The sequence below is a fragment of the Triticum aestivum genome, chromosome 5A, assembly GCF_018294505.1.
Source record: "Triticum aestivum cultivar Chinese Spring chromosome 5A, IWGSC CS RefSeq v2.1, whole genome shotgun sequence".
NCBI lineage: Eukaryota > Viridiplantae > Streptophyta > Magnoliopsida > Poales > Poaceae > Triticum > Triticum aestivum.
The window spans coordinates 142,576,797-142,595,191 of record NC_057806.1 but is presented as its reverse complement, the minus strand read 5'-3'; positions in this window follow the sequence as shown (position 1 = coordinate 142,595,191).

The following is an 18,395-nucleotide window of genomic DNA, read 5'->3' as shown; positions in this document are numbered from 1 at the left end:
CCAGAGGCCCAGCCCAGAATTGCTGTTTTTTTGCCTATTTTAGGGTTTCGAAGAAAAGGAATATCAAACGGAGTCCAAACAGAATGAAACCTTCGGGAACGTGATTTTTGGAACGAACAAGATCCAGGAGCACTACAAAAAAATACACTTCCATGATGATACGTGTTTGTCACAGTAGGTCGCTTTTTTTGTCATGCATGTACATCCATGACAAATTTATGACAAAATAAAGATAGTCATACATGTGCTGTCGTAGAAGTGTTCCATGACATTACCAAAATTATCATCACGGAAGTGTCCACTTCCATGACGATAAATCACGCGTCACAGAAGTGCTTTCGTCAAGGGTGACCGACACGTGGTGTCCACCGTAACGGAACGCCATTAAGCTATTGGGTCGGGTTTTGGATCCGATAACCCATTAACAGCACCGACCAATGGGGATTTTCCACGTGTAAAATCATCATTGGCTAGAGGAAACACATGTCGGCTCATCGTTGGGACAAATGTCATCCACTCATTGGACAGGAGGCACCTATGATAGGTCAACACATGGCACGACCCAACAGTGGCCCATTCCGGTGAAAAAGGTCGGCCCAGTAAAAATTAGCAGGCCGGCCCATATAAGGCCTACTTGTGTCAGGTCCATTTAAGCCCACGGCCCATACGAGATGTGCCAATTCGGCCCGTTAAATATTTGACACCATTGCAGCCCATCGTCAGTTCGAGCCCGATAACAGCCCGCTATATATTTGGGCTCAATATCGGCCCGATGAGATTTCGGCCTGTTAATGACCCATTTAATGGATGGGCCAATTTTCAGGATGTACATCTTTCGGCCTTTTAGCGACCCATTTAAATGTTGGGCTAATTTCCGGCCCGGTGTGTCTTTCAGCCTGTTGACGGCCCATAAATCTGATGTGCCATTTGTAGTCAGACCTGAGTTTCGGCCTTTTAGCGGCCCATTTAAGTGTTGGGCCAATATCTGGCCCGGTGTCACTTTCAGCCTGTTGACGGCCCATAAATTATTTGGGCCCATTGTAGTCGGACCTGAGTTTTGGCCTTTTATGACCCATTTAAGTGTTGGGCCAATTCTCGGCCCTGTGTGCCTTTCGGCCTATTAACGGACCATAAATGAGTTGGGCCATTTGTAGTCGGACCTTAGTTTTGGCCTCTTAACGGCCCATGCCCTTCATGGTCCAATACCAGCCCAGTTTCTCTTTCGGCCTGCTAAAGTCCCACAACACAGTTGGGCCATTTACAATATGACCTGACTTTCGGCCTCTTAGCGGCCCATGCTCTTCATGGTCCAATACAAGCCCGCTGTCTCTTTCGGCCTGCTAAAGGCCTATAGTATAGTTGGGCCATATATGGCCCAAACTTAGTAACAGCCTGTTAATGGCCCGTGAAAAAAATTGGGGCCACCTGTTGCCCGCTTCGATGTCGGCCTGTTAATGACCCGGGAGGTAAGAGGGCCGACCATTAACTTTTGGCCTAGTAACGGCCCATTAACTTAATGGGCCCACTAAAGTTCGTTCATGTCTTTAGGACAAATTAGATAATTTGAGCCCATTACGATGAGCAAAGGTACGACATATAGGGAATAACGTTGCACATCCAGAATATATTACAGGAAATTACATCCACTGGGCAATCAAAGATTGATGCCAGTGCAAATAAATGAGCAGAACCTAACCATCTACAACGTCCCAATCTGCAACCTCAGCACAGATGACGCCCATAAGCATGTGGGCAAGTTCTTGCTGCTTTGCCACACTGTCTCTGAAAACATTGATCAGTTGTTGTGTCGCACAACTCTGCACCTCTGATTCATCCACCATTTCCATCATTGCTTCAGCCATTAATTGGTTCACAAACATACATTTATTCCGTCGCATTCGAGACAGAGGATACTGAACATATTCAGATGGCGATTTTGGCAGGCTTGTATTATTGATAGTGGAGAGTGTCTTGACCACTGCATCATAACATAAATTAGGACAGGAACCAAACAGATTAATCATAAGTTATTGCCATATATTACCTGGCCTAGATTTACTAGAAAGAAACAATGGGGTTGCCTTGCTGTTTTCAGAGTTTGTCTTCTTATCTTCAGCAGCCTGCACAAAATTAACACACTAGCATTGCTATCATTGGCCAAGTCAGATAATAGGAAAGCAACATTGACACAACGAATGTTTGGACAACTAGCCTACACCAAATTAACACAATATGGCACAGCTATCATCAGCCAAGTAAGGTAATACGAAAGCAACATTGACACAATGAATGAATGGGCAACCAGAGAAGCACTACAATTCAGTAATGTGCGTGATATGAGATAGCACATTCATGCAACTTAGTACGCAAAACTACCAGGCAGTTTTCCTTACAAAAATCAACATTGGCGCCTTTAACATTTTGCTACAACTAATTTTAGATTAGATAAAGGTTAGATTCAGGCCGATTAACAAAACACATGCTGATGTAAAAATATAGTGATATACAACAGGTACTTACATCAGCACTGGAGCATAGAGAATTCCTGCAAGATATTTTCCTCGAATATGATCCCAATGGAGGAAGTCTTGTATCGTTTAACCTTATTTTCTAAAAGAGAGACGGGTAAGAAACATGTAGAAAATATGATCAGAATGCTATAAAATTTCATGATGCGAGGATACGCACACGCTTCTTAGAATGGAGTTGACATTCTTTTGCTGGACTGGAGCGGACTAGTTCTTTGGCCACTGGAATCTGCTTATTATCAGTGGGAGTTGGGTTTCTCTGTGCTGGAGCAGTATCTATGAAAAATGGAGTTGGTTTATTATCTCCTGGCGTTTGGATCTTTTGCAAAGACCTGGTTTGTAACCCTTCAGATTCTAACATAGCCATCTTCCCCTTGCATGCCTTATATAGAAGAATGATGATTCAGTTATAAAACATGCTACAACAGAGATGGAATAGGTACTGAAGAATAGAAAGGCATGACATATTGACATGTATTCTCTCCATCCGGAAATAAATGGATGGGTCTAGGCGTATTTCAGTTCAAGATACATCCAGTTTTATCCATTTCTGCGACATTTAATCCAGACAGAGGGAGTATGATGTAAGAGCTAGGGATACGACAGGACAACACAGTAAAAAACACTGAAAAACCCACTGCAGAACCAAAGTATTCAAACCCACTGATATGAGATAGTACACTCATGCAGCTTAGGATGGAAAACTACCAGGTAGTTTTCCTTGCAAAAATCAACATTGTGGCCTTTAATCATACATTTTGCTACAACTAAATTTAGATCAGATAAAGGTTGGGTTCACGCCGATTAACAAAATACATGCTGATGTAAAATATAGTTATATACAACAGGTACTTACATCTACATTGGAGCACAAAGAATTCCTGCAAGAATCTTTCCTCATAAACGATACCATTGCAGAAAATCTTCTATCTGTTAAGCTTATTTTCTAAAAGAGAGATGGGTAAGAAACATGTAGAAAATATGATCAGCATGCTATAAAATTTCATGATGCAAGGATACGCACACGCTTCTTAGAATTGAGTTGACATATTTTTGCTGGACTGGAGCGGACTAGTTCTTTGGCCACTGGAATCTCCTTATTATCAGTAGGAGTTGGGTTTCTCTGTGCTGGAGCAGTATCTTTAAAAACTGGAGTTGGTTTATTATCTCCTAGCATTTGGATCTTTTGCAAAGGCCTTGTTTGTAACCCTTTAGATTCTAACATAGTCGTCTTCCCCTTGCATGCCTTGTATAGAAGAATGGTGCCTTAATTATAAAACATGCGGCGGCAGAGAGATGGAATAGGTACTGAAGAATAGAAAGTCATGACATATTGACATGTATTCCCTCCATCCGGAAAAAAATGGATGGGTCTAGGCGTATTTCAGTTCTAGATACATCCTTTTTATCCATTTCGGCAACATATAATCCGGTCGGAGGGAGTATGGTGTAAGAGCTAGGGATACGACAGGACAACACAGCAAAAAAACACTAGTTGAATGTAAAACTATATGCTAGCAGAATACATACAGAAATAACTAAGACAACATACACGTGTATGATTGGGAAAATAAGATGGCATTGCAACAGAGCACTAGAACAACACTTCAATGTAAAAAACATGGTATGGTAGACAGATGAAGTACATACTGATGAATAACAATGCATAAGATATTCAGAAGCATGATGTCCAAATTAAGCAGATGGCATTGCGATAGAGTAGAATGACAGTACTTAAATTTGAAAACATGTTATAATGAATGGAATAGGTACTGAAAAACAGGAAGGCATGACATATTTACATGCATGATCAGCATGCTAAGTACATGGCATTGCCACGGAGTAGATACACTCCAGGACATTATATGCATGTTGTACCCATATCACAGGCCAAGTTAGAGCAAGGACCTTGTGGGGTGAAGAGGATTCATCATCTTTCTGCAAGTGTCCTGAAGAACTGCCTTTACATGTTCCATCATATTGGGTATCATTGACATCAAGTTTATTGGCCTTTACATTGCTCCGTGAGGTTCTTGTGGATATATCAGTGTGTGCAATTATATCTGACATGCATGGAAGACAACTAGTAGTTAGATTTATGTAATGAGTGCCTATAGGAGACGACATAAATAGTAGGACTAGGGTTAACTAGCAGCAACAGGTCTCATAAACTAAAGGGAGAACACAGATGAAAGCTACAGAATATGTATCGTTTGTACTCGAGATTAACTAGATGACACATAAAAGTATTAAAGAACAACATAGGAAATACTAGAAGTGGTATAATACTATAATCACCAGCCTGTGGGATAGCATTGGCTGATGGATGATAACTATGGAACAGTGTTACCTAAAGAACAAGTATCTTAGCTGAACTATGGAACAACGTTAACTCCTAAACAAGACCCGTAAGAGATCATCATGAATATACAGTGAAATGTGATGATCTATTTTCCATGCTTAGATGAATAACAAAGCCATAAATGTTGCACACAAGTAAGATGAGGGTACAACCTATCTGGCTGACATCCATAGGAGTGAGCATCATGTGCTGACTTGTCGATGGCCCTGCAGTTGTTGTGGTTGTGCATGTCGGGCACGCGCATTCGATGCAGGGAACTGTTGAGTGGGGACTATAGCTCCCTTCTGGTGTATGCTTCCCTTGTTGGAGCAGCTGTGGTGAGTCGGAAGACGGTGTGTCTGAAGATGCAGATAACGCATAATGTTAAGAACGACATATCTCTTTGATCTGAAGAAATACACTAAGAGATCAACAGCAAGGTACGAGAGTGGTCACACGTCCGTTGACTGAAGACTAAATTGGGGTCACACGATTTTATTTTATTTTGGTACTGTCCGATCTACGTCGGATGGCTGGCCGTCTTGTGCCTCCCGGCTGACACTGTTCGGAATCTTCCCCGAAGAGCCAGCGACCAACGGCAGAGCAGCCTGCCTCCGCCGTCTGTGGCCCCGGCCAAAACCCCGCTCCCCGCCCCACCGCACTGCCGTGGTTGCGCCGCCCCCGGGCCAATCCACAAAGACTCCCCGTCATCCAGATCCGATGGTGGCAGTACCTTCAACCCACGCAACTCTAAAAGATAGCCATCTAAGCGCTGCTTCCGCAGTGAACTTTGCGGCCTCGCACCCTTACGTTAGACACCAGCCAACCGGCAGCCTAGGAGCTCTGCTGCCTCGAGGGATGTTGCTTCCCATTGCAAATCGATTGGCCCAGAATAAAAATTCAGACAACTGACGCCTAAATAAAGTGATTTGAGATGAGGGTGTGACCTATCTGGCGGCATGGTGAAGTAGGCAGGTCTAGCTGCCGAGTCGGTGAGGCCGGCGCGGTTGCGGTGGCGACTGGCGGCAGGGAAAGAGCGATGTCGCGACGGTCGAAGGCTACGCCGAAGTAGCGCCAGGACTCTGGATGGATCCGAAGTTGGAGCCGCTCCGGCACCGTGAACAACGGCGGGGGTGAATCGGCTCCGGTACGGTTCACGCGGCCGTCGTCAAGGCAGCACCAGCAGCATGGAGTAAGAGGCACACGGCCCAGTGCATGACGGCAAATGGACAATGTCTCCGGCATTAGGGAGGAGGGCGGCTATGAAATTGGTGCGGTGGGGGGCACCATGGAGGTGGGGCTGAGGTTTCGCGGCTCGGGAGAAGGGAGCTTCCCGGGGAGAAGGTGATTTGGCGCCCACGAAGTTTGAATGGGGGCGGGCTGGGGGAATTGGGAGGGGAGTGGAACCATGTCTTATGGACGCATTTGTCTGAAATGTGAGGGGGAGTTACAGTTCTACCCTTTCCTATAGGCTTCTCGGCTTGGGTCTGTGTACTGAGGGTCGGGGATAGTAGAGTAACTTTGCTTCTCTGGGCGGGAGCGATTTCGGGCGAGGAGGGCGTGTTTTGAACTATAGTGGGCGCGAGCGATTACGGGCGAGGAGAGCGTGTTTTGAAATAGTGGGCGCGAGCTATTTTGGGCGAGGAGAGCGTGTTTTGCCGACCATGGTTTATGAATTATTCGGCACATGTCATTTCGGCCGAGGAGAAGGCGCGCTTGGATGAAGTTACGAACCTACCCTCGATGTACAACGGGCCAATTGATGCATGTCCCACATAGGATGGTAATTTCGCGTCTCCCATTTATTTGCTCGGGCGAATTCCACCGAGCAGAGAGGATGTTTAACGGTTCGTCCAAATTTTGGGAGAACGAGCATCCACGTCTACCTTACCAAGTCGAATCGGATCAAATTTTGAAATATTAGCTTGCCACTTCTTTTTTAGATGGAGAGATGATGCTTGGGAGTAATGTGTTTTTACATGCTCATTGCTAGTGATTTACTATATGACAAATAGTTGACCCACTCAAAAACGGGAATCAAACCCAAAATGAAATATCTCGATTCAATGAAATAGCTCGTTCACCAGGTCAAAATAAATCCAAAATTGAACACCTCAATCGAGTAGCATGTTGTACTGTACTATAGTACTCCATGAACATGTTGAAAGTCAAATTAATGAACTTGTTTGATATATGCATATATCCGTTCATGTGTTGATTGCAGACAACATGTTCTCCAATTTGAATATTTGAATGCAAGTTTATATCGAAACATGGTTTATATCAGTCTTTGATGCATAAAACGCGACCTCCCCCTCTCCTAGACTCCTGTTCTCTCTCTCTCTCGCCAACAATCTTCAATTCTGTCTCACGCATCCGACACAAAAACCTTGTTCGTCCCTCTCCCTTTCTCTCGTTCTCTCTCTCTCTCTCTCTCTCTCTCTCTCTCTCTCTCTCTCTTTGTGTGTGTGTGGGGGGGGGTCTTTCTAGTTCGCATGCATATATACACCATCTATAGGTCTCTCTCGCACACTATGTATGATACTCTAGCTAGTCCAAGCTAGATATCTTGGGTGCCCTCATCGTACGCACACAGATTCCTTGGCTCTTTGCCTGTAACTCTCTCACGCACCACTATGTCGTCTCGGAGCTCTTCCCCCCTCTCTCAAACTCTCCATCCACCTGGGTCACACATACACATGCATATCTCGCTCGCACTCGATAGGCCCATCTAAAACTCTATCTCTCCCCCTCGTTCTCTCTCCATCTCACACGCGCACACACACAATCTCATGCCCAGCTAGCCAAGTATGATGGTCTCTCACTCAATTGTAGGCACACACAGTCCCCCCTATATGTATATGACTAGCTAATATTAGTCTCCATCACAAACATGTGCATGGTCTATCTCGATTTCTCTCGGGGCATCTTTCTATCGCGCACGCACTCCCTCGATCTCCAACCCATATAGTCCACTCACGATCTCGACGGGATCTCTCTATCACAAACACACCCTCTCTCCCTCCTCATGTGTCCATGCCATCCATGTGTCCCTCTCGACCTTTGTTCCTTGTTGGCCACACCTCTATTGGACATGTGCTACAGGGGTGTCTCTGTCCGTTGCAAACAATCACACACTAGCTATCTTCGTGTATCTCCTCGCCTCGCTTTTCCATCTCGGAGATGCATGCGTGATATGTTCGCATAAGAAACGAAAAAACACACACTCTCTCTCTCTCTCTAATTTATCGTTTGTTGTCACTTTCTCTTTCACACACATACTCTTTTTGCACACTTACTCCTCCTTCACACGCACTTGATCTGTCTCGACTAAGGCACTCTCCTCGGTCCATAGCATATAGCTTTATTAAAAAGTCAAACATCACAAAGTTTGACCATGTACGTGGAGAAAAAGAATTACATCTAGTACGGCAAACATATGCCATTAGATTCACCATGAGATGTAGTTTTGTATGATGTATCTTTGGTATTGTAGATATAAATAACATTTGCGTAAACCTGATCAAAGTTTCCAAAGTTTGACTTCTAAAATATTTACATGCACTGCATTATCGAGCGGATGGAATATCTCTTTCCCCCTCTCAGTTATCTGACGCACCACTCAGCCTTATCGGGGCTCCTCAATCTCTCTCAAACTTTATTGGTCAGTTTGGTTCGTAACCTGACTCTCATGCCTTGATGGCCGGTACTGCCTGGTGTGGACGTGAGAAGTAAAATATTTATGCCTGGCCAGGCTTGTGTGGTGCTGAAGCGTTTGGTTCATGCTTGGGCCAGGCAAAGCATCAACGTCCCATCAATCAATCCATGCATCAATTATTTAATGCTAATATCCATCCATGTTGTTGTTAGCCTCGTGGCCACACGACCAGGCACGACCAGGCTTTCGAAATCGGTCGCCTGGGCCAGGCTACCTGCAGTGTCTGGAGTTTAGCCAGGCTAATTAAAGTGCAAGGGAACCCAAGCTAGGCGGGCTTTCTTTTTCACAGGGTAGCAACCAAACAAGCGTGCATGAAATCCAGCCACAACCCTAGGCCAGGCAAAAGATGCTCAGGACACAAGCCAAACTGGCCTTATATCTCCCTGGTTCACACATACACATGTCTTGCTCGCGCTATACATATAGACCCATCGAACACTCTCCGCCCTTGTTCTCTCTCCATGTGACACGCACCCCCCTAAGTACCATAATCCCTCAATCCATCATAGGTGCAAGCACTCCCCCCACCTAAGTATGATTATCTCTTACTAGCCAACAGGCACACGCGTATTGTCTCCTTCCATCCATACGTCTATCTTGATATCTCTCGGGGCATCTTCTATCGCGCACACACCTTGTCACTCGATCTCCCACCCATGTAGTCCCATCACGATCTCCAGGGGATCTCTCTATGGCAAACATACACTCTCTCCTCCCCATGTCTACATTTTCTCCGTACGTCTCTCTTGACCTCTGTCCCTTGTTTGTCAGACCCCTCTTGGCCACGTGCTAGGGGTATTTCTCTCTCGGTTCCAAACAACCACACACTATCTCCTCACCTTGCCTCCATTGTCGAAGATGCATGTGTGATATGTTTGCATAAGACACGCACGCTTTTTCTCTACTTTTATCGTGTGTTGTCCATGTCTCTTTCACACACGCACACACACTTTTTTCACTCACTCTCTCTCTCTCTCTTGTTAGGGACTCTGTCACGTCCATAAGCATATGGATGTTTTGAAAAGTCAAACCTCAGAAACGTTTGACTAGGTATATGTGGAGAAAAACATTTACATCTGGAACGATCATTAGATTCATCACAACATGTACTTACTTCATACTATCATTTATCTTTGGTATTGTAGATATAAGTAATTTCTTTATAAACTTGGTCAAAGTTTCAAAAGTTTGACTTAAAAAAATGTTGGAACTACATTATCGAACGAAGGGAGTAGCTCTTTCTCTCTCTCTCTGCTATCTCTCACGGGCCTCCCCTCTCAATCTAACTCTCTATACCAACGGATTATACGCTCATTGTGTCAGCGTATAGCTCCGTATATTGTTTAGTTGACCATTCAATCAATCCACATGCTGCCTTGTTAGCTCGTGTTCTGTATCTTCATGTGCTGGCCCATGTGGCAGTGGGTGAAAATAAGTAAACTAGAGGCCCATCTGACACGCGGTGAAGTAAACAAAGTTGGAACCACTTGGGGTAGCACCCCGCGTGCTAGTAAATTGAGGGCGCGTTGAGGACAAACTTCTTGCGCGCGAAGGATGCACTCGCGCACAATTCACCATTGCACGGCGGCATGCATAGAAGGACGCACTCGCGCACACCCAGCACACAACACACACCAGCACACGTGTACACATCTAGGAGTAGAAGGCCGTGGAAAAATCTGGCGCGGTGGCCGCTGCCGGAGCCGTCCGCCCCCAATCTTGGTGTTCTGTGCAATGCACGAGCATCTACGCACGGGAAATTATGTCGAACAGGGCTAGTTGTAAGCAGGCTAGCTCTACAACCATGATGATAGTGACTGCAGACGGTGAGGCTGACTATGGTATGCCGAACACGGTGCCTATACTCAAGTGTCATCTCCGGCGCGGGGTCTTGTCACTTCACTATGAGGAGCAACACGTAATAATTTGACGAACTGATAGTACAGTGCTAGTACTCCTACTACTACTCCGACATTGGTAGTACTACTACTAGTACTAGTAGCACCACCGTCTAGATTTAGGAGTACTACCATGTCCATCAGGGTTTTTGTATTTGACTAGCAATATCTAGTAATGCATGTCACCAAAAATGTACTACTTCCTCTGTAAATAAATACATGGTGTTTTATTCCTATCGGCGAGAGAACTTAATGTTTTTTTGCTACTCCTAACTAGAGTACTAATAGGATTACATGCAATGAACTAAACACGGCATGTCATGTTTGGTAGTCTCAAGTCATTTAAAGCATGCACGGCCCACATCTCTCATTGGTTGATATGTCACGAAATAAGAAACAAGGAGGGAGTTAATGCACCGTGCCTAAGTATTTTGGGATTATTTGGTTTTCGTAAGGTGACTTACACAAAAAATTTTGTTTACATGCATTAACATTTTATTAGTTAAATCAAAGGTGAAAACTTGGCGCAAAATGCAAAGGGGACCAATAAACCAGTAAACATCAAACTTCTCTCATTTGTCCCCAACTAGAGGTCCGGTGAGATGACTATACTGCACCGGCACGGAGGGGGACGCAACTTCATTGACTTATGGCAACTGCCTTTGGGTGAATGACACGTGGCCCCAGGGGGTGGCTGGCCCACCTATCATATAGCCAAAGGCAGGTGCAGTAGAGGGCCGAGGAGTAGTACGAAATCCTACGCACCGACACACGCTAACCAAGGGCTGAGTGAACACTCGAATCGCAAGATCAGTTGACTAGAAGCTACGCTAGACCCATGGAGGCGATGAGCGCAAGCATCAGCCGGCTGTGCCAGATGGTCCACGATGCCGGCCTGCGGCTCGGCACCGAGGAACATCTCCAGGTAGTATTGCTTGAGGCCGCCAGGGCGAGGGGCCGCTTGGACGACAACTTCGTCTCCTTGTTCGACGAGGTCCTCGTCGGTTTCCTCGACAAGTTCACCGTCGTCAAGAAGCTTGTGGACGACTTTGACGTAAGCCTCCAACCGGTGCGCCCAGGCTCTGCGATGCCCGCCACCCTCAACGGCCACTATGGAAACAACCTCTTTGACGCACTGGTGGCCCTACGACTGCCCGATGTCGTGCCGGAGAATGTCCACCTTGAGGTCGCGCTCGCCGCGCAGCGCTTGGCACAGCAAGACACCATCGACATAATCACCCACGTCTATGTGCAAATCGTCCACAAGGACAACTACATGCAAGAGGAGGACGATAGGACGCTGGCCTTCTTGGAGTGCAGGGCAACCTTGGACGGCACTGTTCGGAAGCACGTTGAGCTCGCCGCCAACGCCGCTGCTCCTCACACGTCGGTTGGTGACCCGGCGCATTAGGGCGTGAGGATGCCGTTGAACGTTGATGGATTCGTATGTATTTTCATCTTTCCGTCAAATCCATGTAGTAGTATATGATACTACAGTAATTATCATACCTTTCGCATCAACTTCATAATTTTCGTACGTACTCCATGCATGAACGGCGCAAGAACCAAACTTCTCATTACTCTAGGAAAAAACATTATTTTCTATCTATCGGTCGCGCCATGGAGCAGAACCAAATTTTACAAGTTACGAGTTCAAAAGGAAAAGCCTGCCGTGTTCGCGTCGCACCCCCACACGGTTGGTCCGACACGCTGCTCAAGCAGGAATGCGTGCGGTGTTGCATTTTCACTTACAAGTGGGACCGCGGTTGAGCAAACCGACTATCGGCAAACCCCCACCCCGCCCACTGAGCGATGGCTGAGAAAACAAGAGGGAGAAGAGATGGTTGTAGCATGGACTCCAAGAAAATTGGTGTCGGATGGGACTCATATGGGTGGCGTGTGCCGTACTGCTAGACGTGAATGCTACTGAGTTATGGCCCATGCCACCCCACTATATCGAGCCTATATCGAGGTATGTAGAACAAATTTCCTGCAGTCCGTGCTCAGCCCTCCTCTATCTCTCTTCTCAGCCAGCTAGAGGATGCGCAAAGCCCATCGTCTGGTTGCTCACATGCGGCCCCACATGTCAGTGAAAACGCAAGAGGATCCACTGAACCTGCACATCTTTCACCTCGACGTGCTGGTGATGAAAAACAAATCCAATAAAGATCTTCGGTGGCCGCTTTTGGAGTTACTCAAGAGTAGTAAGATTCTATTTACAGTTTAACCCAAGATGCACATCTCGTGGCTTCAACTACCACTCTATTTTATTTCATGACATGACCTGGATGCTGGATGTCCCATGTGTCGGCAAAAGGAGGAAGAACCTGACCAAATCTTCGGTTCTGCTCTCGGGTGAGATTAGTGCACTTGTTGATACTCCTACTAGAATAGAGGCTAGACATGAGACTAGATGCGAGGAAGCAACGCCTACTTCTTTACACTCGAAGAAGAAAGAAGCACGCAAGATTGAGCCTCCGCAGATCAACAATGAATGCATCGAGAAGGCACTAATCCAACTTACAGGAGTAGTAAAATGTATTCTTGTGGTTCTTGTTTTCTTTGGTCTTGCTTTTCTAGTCAAAAATATCATTGGAGTTCGTGCAAAACGGAGGTGTGTTTGGGGTCGTGCATTGGAGTTGGCCTTACAAGTGGGACCGCAGTTAAGGAAACAGACTATCGGCAAACCCCCACCTCGCCCGCCGCGCGATGGCTGAAGTTAGAGAAACGACGAGGTTGAAGAGATTGCTCTAGCACGGACTCCAAGAAATAATATGGTGTCAGATGGATGTCGTGGTGGTGGCGTGTGCCGTACTCCTGGACGTGAGTGCTTGTTCTGGCCCATGCCACCCTACTACTCCTACTACTTACTCCTACTATATAGTACTAGTATCGAGGATTCGAGGTGCTGGTTACGTACAGCGAACACATTAACATATGGCTACAGTAAAAACACCCGCCCGACGCACGAAGCATGTGAAGCTAGTACAAATAGTGTACTACTATTATTGATTGGCCTCATCCGATAAGCTGTTGCAATGCACGTACAATTATGTATTCGGAAAATATTTTTTGCCTTGTCGCACCACTCACTCAGAGAAGCGACTCGAAAGCCATTCATAAATTTAGTAAGTTTATCACACGCATATCATTTTATTACATACAACAGGTCATCAACCCACATCGACAACGAGGATACATTATAAATACTAAAGTTTTCACCACACAACAAATAACAAGCAATGAAATGAACTTCAACTCAACCATTCCTCGGCATTGGAAATGCTTGCTTTGAACCACAAGTGATTCTCTGGGATGGGCCATCGATTGTCGATCTAGAAACCAACGCAGGACTGATCATCCAGGGTGAAGCGGCCTACTATATCCCTACCAGGGTAGGGAACCACACAAATGTCCAAGGTATAGACACAGTTGCTTCTCATAAATGTGTCAACAACAGTTGGATCGGCTTTCACCATCATCAGATAGTTTTGTCCAAGGAAGAGCGAGCTTTCTCCAAGACTATCAATTCTGTACCAGGGAGAAGGAGTTGGCGCTAGCACACTAGTATCCATCCCGAATACCATGCACCGGGTGTTGGAATAGGTCCGGAGAGTGCGACAATGGGAGACACCTGCTTCCTTAGCAGTAACATCATCAGTGGGCTATATACACACAAGAAGAGGTGATCCATTAGAATTAGTTGCCAGGCGCCACAGAGTATATGGGCGCTGCTCGTCCTCATGCTCGTGATCATCACCATCGTCATCTCCCCCTTGGTTATAAATTTTTTTCAAGTATAGGTGGTGGGATGTCCACAGGACCTTGGAAACACAAGAAGAAGGTTAATTAGTAAAGGGAAACTTGCTAACCCGCATGCATGTGGATGAAACAGTTATAATTACGGTGGAAGACAAACGTACGAAACTATGAGGATGCCATGGAAAAACAGTGCCACGAGTGGTGGCAGCAAACACAAGGCGCTCGTATTGAATTGCATCACAAATTCACAGTACTCATCCGTGTACAGAAACTGATTTTTGAGCAATATCCATCGAGTGAAACCATCAAGGACGGTAACAAGCTTGTCGAAGATAGCAACAACATCATAGTTGCTGAAATTCCAAGAGCGGTTTGGAACTCGACAAATTGCTATCTTCCATAGAATATAGTCACCATGATTGTATTTGAACGTGCGTACATTACCGGTGTGCTCAACCTTTGGGAAGTGTGCTGAGATTTTTGGAAGTGGAACCCGGTGACGAGTGTACACATTCACAAGTTCCCACTCGCAGTTGGACCCAATGTAAACAACCCAATCTCCACTTGCGCCCGCCCAAGCCTTGCCCTCAAGCGATGGCATCTTAACGTCATATGTATCATTATCAAGCGGCATCAACTTGCACAGGGCGAGGCCTCCGTCGTGCCGGCGCCAGTCATCATCAGAGTCACGGCGAAGAAGATAGGGGAGATCAAACCGCTCCTTGACTCTTGGGTTCTTTGTAATGATTTTATTAGTGGAGTCGAGAATGGGCTTGAACGAACCTGCCATGCTAGCCGAGGTGATGACGTCGCACCGATCAATGAGTTCCTCCACCACGTCATCTTTCAGATCGGGGCAAGAATAACGGGGTCGTTTCCGGCCTGTTCCCTCCATGGAGAAGAGGATCGAACAATGGCAGAAGAAAGGGTGAAGGGCTGAAGGAAAATGGAGGAGGGAGAGGAAGAGCGTGCAACGGCAGTTCCAAATCGAGAGGGAAAGGCGAAGAGTCGGTGGACGGTTGCGAGTTTGCCATGGTTCACGAAGAGGCGCCCCGGCCTACACGTTCGTTCGGAAATACTCCTACTACTCGGCGTCGTCTCACTAATATGTTGGAACGGGACCACATGTCAACGAAACATGGTGTGTAATTTCTCATGCAAAATGCGATCTGGCTGCGTTGGCCCGAGGTGCCGCATTAGTTATCGACCTTCATTTTTTAATGGCGTGCCGATCAGTTTAGAAGCACGACTAACTGGTACTATATGCAGAGAAAATATAAACTACTCTACCACTACTCCACCTCCAGTACTAGTAGTATAAAAAAGATATATAGGCTGGAGCTTGAGCGCTTTCTTGCTAAGGGCTGCTCACTTGCTTCTCACACTACCACCCTCTCTCCAGATCTAAAAAAGACGGCCCCTCTCTCCCTCCTCACCGGTGGTCACAGATCCGCCGGGGAAGAAAAGGACATGCAGCGTTGACGCACTCATCGTCGGCGAGCGAGGTCATGCACTGACGACAAGGCCGTCCTCTCAGACCTAGCGCCCGCGCGGGATGGCCTCCGTCCCCAAGCTTGCTGCCGTAGTGTGTGCGGAGGACAACGACCACGAGCGAAGCCACTTCCCACCGACCCACAGGTATGCTACCTCTTTTCGAACCATAACCTTGTTCTACTGCCCCATCTGCCACGTCGTTGCATGTGGATATTTTTCCACTCCACCATCTTCCCAATTTGCTATCCTCTGCTCTGCTGGCCACGCAGACGAAAACCATTATTTGCACTATTAAAGGAAACCCTACTTCATGCAGACTAATCCATGTCTGGGTTGAATAAGGAAAGGAAGGGAGACTGTACTATCCAAGAGAGTAGGCATCGAACCCACATCTAGGTTGAAAAGGGGAAAATCAGTAGCTAAGGAACGAGTCTTGTGTCTCTTGGTTGAAGAAGGGTAGAAAGGCATGACAACGCAATAGAGAATGACCAGGTCGATCGGTTTGTTGTCCTCGCATAGGAAAAAGGTGGCTAAAGAGAGCAAAAATGGGATGTAATCCACATATGCTGCATGGATATTTGTTGCTCTGGGCAACCATACCTCCCTCACCACTCTGCGTCCGTGGAGGTACATCGTACTGGTGCGCCCACTGTCCGAATGGGCCTCCCATGCTCTTATTGCCACTTTTTTTGCTGTTAGTATAATGCCAGCAGTCAAGTCAAGCAATGCTACTGCTAAAGTGATGCCATATTTAACTAATGCCGCTCTCAGTCTAATGCCACCGATAAATTTAAGCAATGCCATTTAATGTCACTGGATTATTTCAGGGTTAGCTGTTGATTGTGGATGTATTAAAGATTTTTCAGCTAAGGCATTCTAATGCTGTTGCACAACCAGTATACCAACGATGAAACTTGTTACTACCTTCAGATTTTTGCACTGTTAACGCTTATAGATTACATACCTCACTTTCATGAGATAAGTTAATTTTTTTGTACAGTGTCACCAAAATGCCAAGGCGTTGATGTCATTTTATTTTGGTTAAACTGCACAGACAATTATGAAGACAAGAGGAAAGGTCAAGAGTGGGCACCTCCTCCTCCGGCTGTTCTCTTGATTTGTTCAATCAAGTTTTTATGTTTGATCGATTATCAAGATTGGGATAGCAATTTTTAAGGTCCCCCCGAGTTCGAAATGATATTTACCTTGGAGGTACATGGTTTGCAATTTTTTTATACTGTCATTAGTTAATAATGCTAGTTACCTTCAGACTTTTGTATTTGGTTTAATGCTCATGCAGAGCTAGTATACCAATGCTGAAACTTGTTACCTTTACATTTTGTATTGTTAGTTCTTATAGAAACCTTCTAGTGCTAGAGTTTATTGAAATCTGTTTAGTAAAACCATTGTACTATACTCTGTAATAAACTAACTACTCTACTGTTGCACTAGCCACTGGATTAGTGTATATTTGTAGTATTCGAATGGTGTTGCATTAGCGTATGGACATAAATACAGTGTGGCAAGCTTTCCCAGATATGTGCTCAAGAAAACTACTACCTGTTTTTCTAAATACTAGACGTTTGGGTACTTTAAATTGAACCGCGAAAATGTCTTATATTAAGGAACAAAGGGTGTAGAGTTCACTCAAATTATCCTGGTAAAGCTAGTCACACCTTTGTTAAAATTAATGTTCATTATGTTATCGGAGGAGGTCTGTATGTTTGTCTCTAATGCCTGTCGACTACATACCTGACATTATGATGTAATGTTAAGTCATTTCCTTTTGTACAGTGTCACTGAATTGTGAAGGCGGTGATGGCATTTTATTTTAGTAGAACTGCACAAAATTTGCTTAAAAGAAGAGGAAATGCCAGGAATGGCTCAGTTTTTCAGAAAAAACTATGTATGCCTTCCTGACATCAGCCGTTGTTGCTTTATTTATTCCTTCAAACAGGTGGTTAGAAACAGTCTTGCTACCTTTCCCATTATGAAATTGGAATGCTTATATTTGTGAGTCTATGCTTCAACTAGTGCCACTTTTAGAGTAATCACACTTTCAATATCAATGCAAACAGGGATGCTCAATTTTAGTGGAACTGCACAAAAAGTCCAACTGGTTCAACATTAGGAGCATGTTTTTTTCCAAACCTTTATATCCAATTGGTGGCACTATGAGCTGTCCATTACGAAGGTACATGGTTTGCTACTATCTTGCTACTCTTTTTGTACTGTCATTAGATAGTAATACTAGTGGTTTGCATGTGAATTTATTGGCAGGGTGGACCTACATTGGAGGTGCAGGACAGGAATCAATGATTGGATGCTCAATTTTGGTTGTATTGATTTCACCTTTTCCATCACTGCGAACATGGATATCCTTGGTCTAATGAAGAATAGGCGCTATATTTCTGCTCTGAACCAGCAAATCAATTCAGTATGAAATTGTTCAGGGCAAAACATAACTGTATCAGATTGTCCAGTGCACAACATGACAGATGCTAAGGGGAAGAGACATGTTTAAACCAAAAATACAAGGTGTGGTATATGTTTACTAGCTGCTTGATATTTGTGCAGACAGAGATGTCTGCCCATTGCTATTTGGCAAACAAACAAAGTGTCTGCAATTTTGGTTGAACTGCACAAGAGAATAG